Below are 12607 nucleotides of genomic sequence, written 5' to 3'. Positions count from 1 at the left end.
GCAAAACAAAATGAAATTCAAAACCCTCACGTGCGTCAAAGTAATGAAAATGACTTATCAGCCGAGGTTTTGTTGTCAACCGCTATGCTGAAGGTTAAGGGTACTGATGGAACTTATCATGATATGAGAGCGTTAATAGACCAAGGATCGCAAGTTTCCTTAATAACAGAAAGGGCGGCGCAACAGTTAAATCTGAAAAGACAACATTGCAAAGGAACGGTTATTGGCGTTGGAGAAAAGGAAAATAGTGGAAAAGGGTTACTAAACATTCATTGCCGCTCGATCTACAGTGACTACGAGTTTCGAACTGACGTCATTATTATGAACAGCTTGATTGGAAACTTACCCAACAAAACATTCAAAAGCCAAACTGGAACATTATTGAAAACATATCCCTTGCGGATCCCGATTTCTACATTAGTCGACCCATTGACATTTTGCTTGGAGCAGATGTTTATTCTTTAATTCTTTTAAGTGGCATGATAAAGGGGACGAATCAACTCAGCCCGTCGTACAACAAACAAAACTTGGTTGGTTGCTATGTGGAACCGCCAAAACATACCAGTGCAACATAGTGCATAACATTGAACAGATACAAAAATTTTGGGAAATAGAAGAGATCAGTGAGCAGTCTCCTTTATCAGTACAAGATCAACAATGCATAACATTTTACAACGAAACTACAACACGAAAAGAAGATGGACGCTATGTCGTCAGGTTACCGTTAAAGGAAGACATAACAAGTAAACTTGGGTCTTCTAAACAAACTGCACTGGCACAATTTCGAACCTTGGAAAACAAATTTAAAAGGCAACCAAAATTGGCTCAGGACTATAAGAACTTCATGAATGAATATAAAACAATGGAACATATGATACCGACAACAATTAGTAACCAGACACCTGAGTATTATTTGCCGCATCATGGAGTTGAGCGTGTCGATTCTTTAACAACACAATACAGGGTGGTATTTAATGGTTCTCATAAAACAAATACAGGGTACAGTTTGAATGATCTCATGCATACCGGCCCTAATTTACAAATTGATCTACAAACACTTCTTTTAAAATGGAGACAGTATAAATATGCTTTTACGAGTGATATTGAGAAGATGTTTCGTTTTATAGCAGTAGATGAAAGAGATCAAAAGTATCAGAAAATATTTTGGAGAGAGTCTCTAGAACATCCTATTCAAACATTTTGCTTAACAACTGTCACATATGGAACCCGCGCCGCTCCATTTCTGGCAATAATGACTTTAAGAAAACTAGCAGCCGATGAACGTGAAACATACCCAGAAGCCTCAAAAGTTGTCGAATCAGCATTTTATATGGATGACCTTGTACATGGGACAAACACAATTGAAGATGGCAAACAGTTAATCTCGGATTTGAACGCACTAATGAAACTAGGTGGTTTTAACTTAAGGAAGTGGTCGTCGAATGAGAAAAGCTACTGGATAACATTAAGAAGGACGGAAACAAATCAAACAATGAAGTATTTACATTTAAAACAGAAAACATTTCGAAAACATTGGGCTTATGTTGGAACTCAACAGAAGATAAATTAACATTTCAGTACAACACAAACAAACCTAAAGACAACACCAGAATAACAAAACGAACACTGTTATCGGAGATCTCAAAGGTCTTCGATCCGCTAGGTTGGATAGCACCTTTATCAACCAAACTTAAACTGTTGTTTCAAAGGGTTTGGAAGAAAAACATGAAATGGGACGATGAAGTGCCAATTGAAATTCAGAAGGAGTGGATCAAGATTAAAAGCGAGCTCGGCGCAATTAATCAATATGAGGTACCAAGATGGATACGCAGTCGCAAGGAAGATATCATAGAACTACATGGCTTCTGCGATGCGTCTCTTGTAGCCTTTGCTTGTGTCTTATACGCACGAGTCAACGACGAAACAGAGCCAGTGCTATTGGCCGCAAAACAAAACTGGTACCTCACAAAAAAGCAGTAACATTACCCAGATTAGAGTTGAGTGGAGCACATTTATTAGCAAAACTTATGAAGAAAACACAGGATGCACTTTCGGAACATAAAACACAAATATATGGTTGGACGGACTCAATGGTCGTGCTTGGATGGATACAGGGCGAACCAACTCGATGGAAAACATTCGTCGCCAACCGAGTGCAACAAATAGTTGAAACAATACCGAGCACATGCTGGCGTTATGTAAAGTCGGGCGAAAACCCAGCCGATGTAGCGAGTCGGGGTTTATACGCACAACAATTAAGAGACAACATTTTATGGTGGCACGGGCCCTCATGGCTCACAACATTCGAAAATCAAGAACAAGAGACCCCAACCTACACAACAGAAGAAGAAGTAAGGTTAAATAAATCATGTACTGTTAAAGAACAAGAAGAAAACATTATTGAAACATTATTGCATAAACACAGCTCATTCAATAAAGTAAACAGAATAATTGCATGGTTGTTACGTGCATTTGCACCTAAGCGAACAGACATGCCATCATATCTCACATTACATGAACTTACTGCAGCAAAATTACTTATAATTAAAAACGTGCAACAAATGGAATTTAGATCGGAAATTGAATGTTTACGCAATAAGCAAAGACTAAGTACAAAAGTAAAATATTAAATTTAAATCCATTCATTGACTCATCTGGTGTCTTACGCATTGGAGGCAGACTTGAAAACTCAACATTGAACATGGAGATGAAGCATCCAAAGATCATACCACGTGATAGTCGTCTGGCTGAGCTTTTAGTGGACGAAGCTCACAAACTTACCTTTCATGGAGGTCCTCGCCTTACTCTGGCCAATCTGAGGCAGCAGTATTGGATACCTGGAGGGAACAACGCTGTGAAAAAACGTCTGAGAAACTGCGTGATTTGTCGCAAAAACAACCCACAGCAACATCAACAGATAATGGGTGATTTACCCACTGCACGTACGGAGCCAGCCCCGCCCTTTACCACACCGGAGTGGACTACACCGGTTTCGTTGAAATCAAGAGCAACAAAACAAGGAACGCAAGGTCGATGAAAGGTTACATTGCACTTTTTATTTGTATGGTCACAAAGGCCATACACCTGGAACTTGTAACAGATCTAACAAGTACAGCTTTTTTGGCGGCCCTAAGAAGAATGACGGCCCGACGCGGAGCCCCACGCTATATGTATAGCGACTGTGGAACCAACTTTGTGGGCGCTGATCGTATTTTACAACAAGAACACGAACAAGTGCAACAAACATTTGATAACAACTTCATGGGTATACTTGCTGATATGAACATTGAATGGCATTTTAATGCCCCGTCGTGGCCCAGTGCCGGAGGTTTATGGGAACGCGCGGTTCGCAGCTTAAAACACCACCTGAGAAGAGTGATTGGGTCACAAAAATTAACATTTGAAGAATACTACACAATACTAACACAAATTGAAGCCTGTTTAAATTCAAGACCCTTGTGCGCCCTAACAGAAAACATTGATGATCTTGATTACCTGTCACCAGCCCACTTTCTCACAGGCAGGGCAGGAGTAACAATCATAGAAACACCTGAAGATGGAAGAACAAGATGGTATTTGACTAATCAACTATTTCAACAAATATGGAAGAGGTGGAAGTCGGAATATTTGTCACAACTTAACGCACGAAACAAATGGTTAAAACCTCAGGATAACATTCAAGTAGGGAATTTGGTCATTATTCAAGATGAAAACTTACCAGCCGGGAAGTGGGCGATGGCTCGAGTAGTCGAACTGCACCCTGGGCGCGACGGATATGTACGTGTTGTTTCACTGAAAACTCAACATGGGATCATCAAGCGGCCAATAGTCAAATTGTGTTTATTACCTATTCGACCCGCGCAAGATGAACCTGAAACGAAAACTGATAACAAACAAACTAAACAAACAGGAAAGAAAGGAAACAAGAGGCACTGCATTTCCGCTACATTGTACTCCGTTGTGATGGCACTAACATTCTTTATGACTCTTATTTCAAATGCCTACGGAACAAGTAACATCACCCAACTGAACGAAAATCAAGCAATCTACTTTGATCCCATTGCCAAAATGCAACTCATACGACACCAGTGGACGTTGGTAGCCTACTACGATATGTCACCGTACTGGGAAGGAATAACTGCCTTCAAAAAATATTCAAGCTATCTGGAACAATCCTGCAATCGCATGAACAATACCAACAAATGTAACATGATTGTACCACAACAAAGTCACGAGTACACGGAGTTGCAGTATTATAACCAGCTGTTGCTGACACAACATTTCATAGAGCACTCCAGACGGCGTCGCGGGCTTATCAACGGCATTGGATATCTCGCCAATGGACTGTTCGGCGTATTAGATGAACGCTTCGCAGAACAGTACGCCCAAGACATTGAACTTATAAAACGAAACGAAGCACATTTGAAGAATTTGTGGAGTAATCAAACATCGGTAGTAGAATCTGAATACAACTTAATTAAAAGGATGGAGAAAATGGTTGCCATGCAACATAAAGTCATAAACAAACACCTGAACAGCCTTGATAAAGCTTTGAACACTATCCAAGCGGAAGTAAACGAAATAACAAAACAGCAAGAGTTTATTCTAACAGCAATTGCAGCGAACAGTATGCTTCAAAATCTGAAAAACATTCAAAACATGATGTTGGACACTATTTCTGATGTTTACCAGGGAAGAGTAAATCTGCATTTATTAACACCAAAACAACTACAACATCAATTGAATGTTATTTCTGGCTTATTAACAGGCGACGTTACTCTACCGATTGAAAACATTCACACAGATTTGAAACAAATATACGAACTTATGAAGATAAGAGCCAGAGTTACAGACAAGTATTTTATATTCGAGATAAAAATACCATTAATCAACAGAGAAACTTATGATCTCTATCACCTCATTGCAGTACCGAAGTTGTACAGAAAAAACATGACTCTCGCAATCACTCCAGTTTCAGATTACGTTGCCATTAACTTACAGAAAGACAATTATTCACCTATAACTACAGAAATATTACAGAAATGTATAACCAGAGGAAGCTCAACATACATGTGTGACTCAAACACACCGATATACAAGATGAAGTCAGATGAAGATCTTTGCATACTGGAGAGAAATAATGTATGCAAAACAAGCAGTGACGCGTGCAAAAGCCAGTTCATTTCATTAACAAAAATAAACACATATTTATATGTATGTTGCGAGCAGTGTCAAGTGCGAATCATATGCGGAGATCGGATTACGCCGCACATACTTATGCGCGCTAATGTCATTACTCTTGATAGCGATTGCGTAATGACAACAAACTCTTTACAATACATGGACACAAACACTATGAGAGTCAATTTAAGGTCAAATATGATACTCAAACAGCAGTCCTGGCACCGATTAACCACATAATCAATCTGACTATTGATCAAGGATACGAGGACAATTTGGACAACCAATCAAATGAAACAGAAACAGTGCACAACAACTTGCTTAGAGAGATAGACTTGAAGTTAAAACAGTTGAAAGAAGAACAGAAATATGAAAGTATCACTTCAATGTCTAACCACGACATACATCACTATGCGGTTATCTACATCGTATTGGGGATAGTGGTTATCTTATGCGCTGTTTTCCTATATCGAAAATTATGTAGAAGCTGGAATACAACCCCGGAAGAGACGATCAACGAAGCTCAACCAATGCCCAGGACTTCTAGGATCAACAAACACCAATCGCAAGCTCAAGAAGAACACGAGATGAAAGAGTTTAGCAAACCCAGACCCGTGTTCCGTAAATTAGTTTTAATAACGATTCGGAATAATATTTTTCTATTTTTGTTTAACATTGTATAATAATATTTTTTGTATTTTTGTTTATACTTTATACTTTTTTTGTAATGGATGCACACCCCAGCCTCCCTCATCTTTGCTGGTCGGGAATATGTTCGGAGTAACCGAACACCTTTACGCAAACACGTGAGCCTCGGCCCACAATTTTTAGCTTTTAGTGCATTTTCGGTCGTCATCGTACACGGGCGTGCATTCAACTAACATTTTTGTAACGATTTTCGTAAATAAACAAAGTTAACGATAATCGCGAGTTTCTCATCTCATTCAACATCAACAAACAACGCACATCCCCGAACAGTCGGGCAACTGGTTAGTATCCAGTATGCGAGTTCTCTAAATAAACATCAGCTGTGTATATTTATATAAACTAGGGTTTGGGTAAATTGTGAATAATTTGATTGCCAGGGAGCCAAGAGGGAATGTAACTTTTTAGGTCTCGGATTTTTTTGTTTCTCTCAGGCTGGATAAGTGGGCCTAGTTTGTAGTAATGATAAGATACGTAGTCCCTAGATTTGGCCAGCAATTGAAACACTTTAATCTTTAGCCCACTTTGACTCTTTCCAAGATGATTTATTTATTTATTTTTACATTAACCATTAGGTACAGGATACCCCAATACGATAAATGCGCCTTAATTACACATCAATATGTCTTTATCTACTATCTATAAATTATTACCTAAATTATGTTGTTTGTACTTTTTAAAGAAATAAATTCATTTATTATTTATAATAAACAATGGATTCCTTGTGAATTCACTCGCAGAACAAAAAAATATGTCCGTTTCACTATCAGCTATGATGGTTTAAACATATAACCAAAATTATTTCAACAGCCGCACGAAAAACATTATTATAGGTAAGTACTGGGTAAATATAAAATACTTCTCATTCCAAATAATCTTTTTAATAAACACCAACAATGTCTTCAGATTATCCTACTAAGCACATACTTACATACACACACATATATGAAGTTAATCCAAGCCTAAATACGATACAGTCATTGATCTCCAAGCTCTAGTTGATAATAAATTTCAAAGGGAACGCTTGTGAACTGACGGCATTAAGAACACCTGGTATATACGGTATACTATATACGGTTTAAGTGTTCAGTAAAGCCTACTGGTGCAGCCTGTAATATTAAATGCTAGGCTTTGATGCATATCTATTGTATTAAGTACTGCAGGCTTTAAAGAGGTTGATAGCAGATCGAGCATTATTGAAAATGAGGTTTTCATTTGTTTTTGTTTTGTGCTTTTGAACAAATATGTGGAGGGTTTCGTGTATACCTGCTGATAAAATAACTGTGTTGGAATAATGTTAAGAATATTGTGTCAGTAAATTAAAAAATAAGCAACCTAGAGAAATGGGATATTTCTGGAAAAAAATATGGCAAAATTCATATGGAATCTCAAACTTTATTAGTCAATTTGATTCTCGCTACAAGTATATTGAACACACAAACAGGAAACCATTTGGGACTAGCAACAAAGAAAAAACATAATATATCTGAAACTACACAAAACACCTTATGTGGGTAATAACAAACGTGTTGGATTTTCTTACGAAAATTCAGTGAATAAGAAAAAAGGGGTTTACTTCCTCAATACAAGCAAATTGTGACAATAGAGATGCGTCATTCAAGGATGTACCACGGAGGAAGAAATGATAGCGGAGATGCCATAAGGATGGCAGGTCAGGCGCCTTCTTGTAGGTCAAGCTACGTATGGTAGGTGTGATCAGTTACTAGAACTATCGAGATGTTCGGGTTTCTTGACAAGTCAAAACGAATCTGTCAAATTTTGGTCTTGTTTGATTGTTGATTTCATTTTGAACTTAATGGGCCCGTTCTATGGAAGGCGTGTAAGAGCGGGGCTAGTAACGTTCCTCGTTCCCTGAAAACCCGCATTTTGGCACGCTACTTTCTTAGAAGATTTTGTGTTATGACATCTCTGCTTGTCATTTTGTTCTCTATGGATGTCGTATAAAATGTGTGACAAAGATTGATCCTACAGGTATATGTCACGTTTTATATCCGTGGCTTGTAAAAGCGCTGATGTTTCGAAGGTACGAGATGAAATAAAAAATAACTTTGCTTCTGGAAGAAATGGATAAGCATTGCGGAATCTGTGATAGTAAAAAGAGATTAGGTACCACGGAGGACAAAATTTAAGTACCTACCTTTATATTTATTGGTGTGTGCAGAAGTCAACAATTCTTACTAATATAATAAATACCAAGATGTCATTCATGTCTAAATGTTGTGACATGTTTAGAACGCAGATCGAAAAAGGTTATACAAATATTTGGTAACTAAAAAATCTTCCAGCCCCAATCGTTTACAGAAAAAGAATCTTTGACCTTCTCAATCTAAACTATGTCTTTTGTTTCGCACCAATAACTGCTGTACTCACTGGAACTGCTACCAGTCCAATATAGGATCCGGTCACTCCAATGCACATATCAACACAATTTTTACGAGAAATAATCTTCACCCTCAACTGACAAGGACGGTCCTACATCAGCACTTTACGGAAAGCATTCCGCTAAGTCCCCATCCCCCTTCGCATAATACGTGCATTTGGGGACTCGCACACGTAACACGGTGGGGACTTCATAGTTATAGATATATCAAAAGTGATTCAGCCTTTAATGTCAGATGATATAAGAAACTCCATACCTTTAGTTAGAGTGACGTTAAACATAAGACTGGCATTTGAAGGAGATATTTCGGAAAACTTTATTATCTGCGCTATAGGAATCTACTGTTGACTGAAGAAACTTTATTTCTATGGTAAAAAAGCATCAATCTCGGGAAAAACTAGTCCTATTTCATTAGCAATTTTTCATCAAAGCGCATAAATAGAAAACACTGGAAGCAAGTAAACTATATTTTCAGAGTCTGTAATCAGACTTGAATAAAACTGTGTAAATTGTGTGATACTTTTAATGTTTTATGAGATATAGAACAACAATTTTAAATTGATCGTTGCGAATTTGAATACAACTGTGACAAAAATAACTAACCCAGCCACTTCTAGAATAACAGTGATAGGTAACAGATGTTTCAAAGCTACTAAAATGATTTGATCTCTTAGCGTGGAACAACTCGGATTTCATTCATTAAAATTCTTGTAGTACTGTTTCAGTTGTTGCAAGTTTAATGTTGCAGTCAATTTATAAAAGAGGAAATGCTTCCATTTTAATAGTAATTTCCTAGTCATGGCGTCTTTCGTTTGGTGTTTGAAATTAATTCAGGTGTCCTTTATTCTATTATTTTTTTTATTTTTTATTTGTAAGACAATTTAAAGTCAGTTTATTAGTTATTATCTGTCATTTTTTTATTAAATCTTAGGAATGACGCCTTATTAATACGTATTTATCTTTCTTTTTTCTAGGAGGAGCATATTTTGTCTGCAAAAATCCCGCCACATGAAGCCACATCCTGCAAATTGTAAGTACTAGAGCTATTTTACCAAATACAAATATTAGTTTTATGTAGCCGCGATGTTCTTGCTTACATAATTTAGGATTACATAATATTATTATAGATTAAGCTTCTTAAATAGGTACTTATTGAAATAATTAATTTACTTTAATTCTCAGTTCGTGCCAAATAGTTGCAATTCTAAAGTAATATGACTCCTTACGTATTTTTTGTAAATATGTATGTTGTCTAGTTACACTACTCCATTTCATTGTGATTCTTTTTCACAGTTACTATACACCATTTTTTGTTCAGGAACACAAATTCACAAGACGTTGTTATGTTGTTTCATGAAAACACAAATGAATAAATGATCCGAATGATTTACACAGTGAATACACAAATAAACACAATATTACGTATTTCTTTGATGGCTTAAAAACAACATACATTAGTAAAAACATTATAATCATTATATAAGAAATTAAAGTATCCGTAGACATGCTTCTTTTAGTTATTTCCTGGTTTTTTATGAGGAATCCGTTTGATGATATAATACTTTTCAGTCGTAATATTAAATTGGACGGTAAAAATAAATTGACAAGAGCAAACATATGGAAAGTGACGCAAATGTGATCGGGTATAATTTGTCATGGGTGAAAAACGGAATCTAGGAAGTAGGGCTAAAAATATAGATGATGCAATTTTTTTATCATCTTACATCTTATATTAGCATTTTATCGTAGTTATACTAGCATACCTAGGGAAAATATTCTTCTTCTTAATGCCCTGTTCCCAATTTTTTTTCCCTGTCACCTAATGAAAATATTATTTCACGAACAAAAATAGGTCCTAACGAAGCCGTTCTCTTTCCTCAACTTCACTATTTATCCATATCCATTAATATATATTCAGCGACTTAGCATAAAATGGTATCAAAAAACTTTTAAATGTTAATATTACTCGTCATTATCATTATCTCAGCCATAGAAATTCCATTGATTTCCAAAATTAGAATACTAGTACTTTTTAATACATGAGTCAGTATTCGAAACATTTCTTCAGAAGTTACATCAGAATTGAGTAGCTTATCTAAATCGTTTCTGGCGGGTTGCCTTGCCTTGTAAAGTCAAGTTCAGTGCTCGAGTTAGAAATATATTTAGCGTACCATGGACTTGACTTTGGTTTATAGTCAAATTGTAGGCAAAAACGGTATGTTTTACTGTATAAGTTAGACTTGGTTCAGACGCCAAACTTTTTGTCAGCTGATAGTTTAGTCGAAATTTATTCAATATGGAGATACGCAAACTACAAGGATCGGGTATCAGACTGAACAAGTGTTGGACTACAATGTAGTCTGTACCTAGTGTACGTTGGCTCTTAAATTGTGTTTACTTGAATAGGAATCATACTTTGCCGGCAGTTTGTTCGGGCTCAAAAATCAGTATGGCAATGAATGGTTGTACGCACATTAAAACAATCAGGTATTTGGCCGGTATCAGAGCGACTGAAAACTTTGTTTGAATTCACGATTTTCTTTTATTAATTTTTTCCAAATTTCGGGTCAACTGTTGGCCGACTGTTTAGTCTGCAGTGTACGGATAGTTTCAGGATTTTCAGCTAACATTACCAGGTAATATAATTCGTCTGAATAAATCCAGCGGGAAGCTAAGTTTGTAATGAAATGTACGTAGGTACCTACATACCTAATATTTATTATGATTATGTTAGGGATTTATAGAGTTTAGGAGGAAAGGAAAATTGGTTTATATATTTGCTTACAAATTAATGAATTTAATTTATTTTACTTATGGCGGGACGACCTAGACGACTACAACTCTGATTGGGAACACTCGAAGGATCGAGAGGTATGGAGACGAAATAGAGAGGACTTTGCCTAGCAGTGGGACAGTTCAGACCTACTTTATAAACATGATTGTGTTAAAAAAAGTAAGCAATCCAAGGTGAGCTCTTTGCAGCCAAGCAAATAATAATGGACAAAGTTTATCTTCCCCAAAACCAAGCTACTTAAAAATTCAACTCAGTCCTTACATGAACAGCACATTTTTTTCTAAGCCAAGAGTTATACCAGTTGTCTTTTATCTTCCCAGATAAACAAAACATGAGCTATGAATAACTCGTGCTCCAAATATTGTTGCCTCTGACGATGACAGAAACTTTCTCTCATATTGCACCATGGGGAACAAAATGACTAGTGGAGATGTCATGATGTAAAATCTCCTAAGAAAGTACCGCGTCAAACTGCGAGTGTTTGGGGGACTATATAGGATCGTTAGTAGCTCCACCCGTGCGTACTTTCTATGGAACTCTCTTATTAATTACATATTTTCAAATCAAAATCGCAAATCAATCAAGACTAATATTTGATTTAACAAGGAATCCGAGCTCCTTGTTAGTTCTAGTAACTGATGACGCCTATACGTTACTTGACCTACAAGTGGACACTTGACCTGCTTATGGTCCTCCGTTCATCTTTCTTTACTCCATGCTCATATTGCACTCATAAATTCGCCGTGATAACGTTAAGGTTGGCAGGGATTGGACCCGATCCTGGTCGGTTTTATTGGAATTTTACGTTTGACACCCCTGGAATTTATGGAGCGTGGTTCCTGGTGATTGATTTGAATAATTAGGTTGTTGGCTCTTCTATTTATAGCCTTATTCCTGAGCGTTATGGATCAATTTGCGTTGTGGTGATTTTTTTCCCTAAAACATACGTACTTATTATTAGAACGTAAATCTATTAGTCCAGCACGTAATCTTTCTCCAACTGAGTCAAATTGATGTCCCGTCGGACTATGGGAATCACGGAATACCGTGAACTTAATACATAGCTGATCTCCTTAAAGAACAACTGCTCTACCAGAAATTAACCTGGATTCCATAAAAAATAAGGAAAACATTTTTTCAATAATAACAAGTACTTTTGATATTACAACTCCACTTCAATTTATACGGGTCTCATAAATTACACAACATGTACATATGTAATATTTTTATTATTTCCATTAAAACAAAAACAACAACAGTTAGTCAAAAACATTCCTATTAATTAGAATCCGCCGTTGTAAAAAGCCTACCTTTAATCCACAGTGACCAATGTTTTCATTCCATCGCCAACATATTTTCATTTTATCCCCCCTCCTCCCTCCTACGCGGGAAAATTTAAACGAGTCGAATAAATTAAAAGAAAAAAGAACATGTCTGTGACATGAAATGGCCAGTTATCATGAATGTGGATTATTGCGAGTTGTAAAAAGGATTTATTGCAAAGAGGGTTGCTGTTTTTTGTACCA

General features: G+C 36.7%; 1 protein-coding gene across 2 annotated transcripts in view; it reads left to right on the top strand.

Annotated features, from left to right (window-relative positions):
- Nucleotides 1-12607, top strand: part of LOC126055992 (cardioacceleratory peptide receptor) — a 125729-nt gene that overhangs the window by 32074 nt on the left and 81048 nt on the right. For both annotated transcript variants that reach the window (XM_064034441.1, XM_064034442.1), the window contains exon 2: nucleotides 9262-9317. The gene's annotated coding sequence lies outside the window, so the exon portion shown is untranslated. The remainder of the gene's footprint in view (nucleotides 1-9261; nucleotides 9318-12607) is intronic.

Source organism: Helicoverpa armigera, chromosome 4 (assembly GCF_030705265.1).
Source record: "Helicoverpa armigera isolate CAAS_96S chromosome 4, ASM3070526v1, whole genome shotgun sequence".
NCBI lineage: Eukaryota > Metazoa > Arthropoda > Insecta > Lepidoptera > Noctuidae > Helicoverpa > Helicoverpa armigera.
Note: the sequence above shows the minus strand (reverse complement) of the source record. Positions and strands in the feature narration are given on the sequence as shown.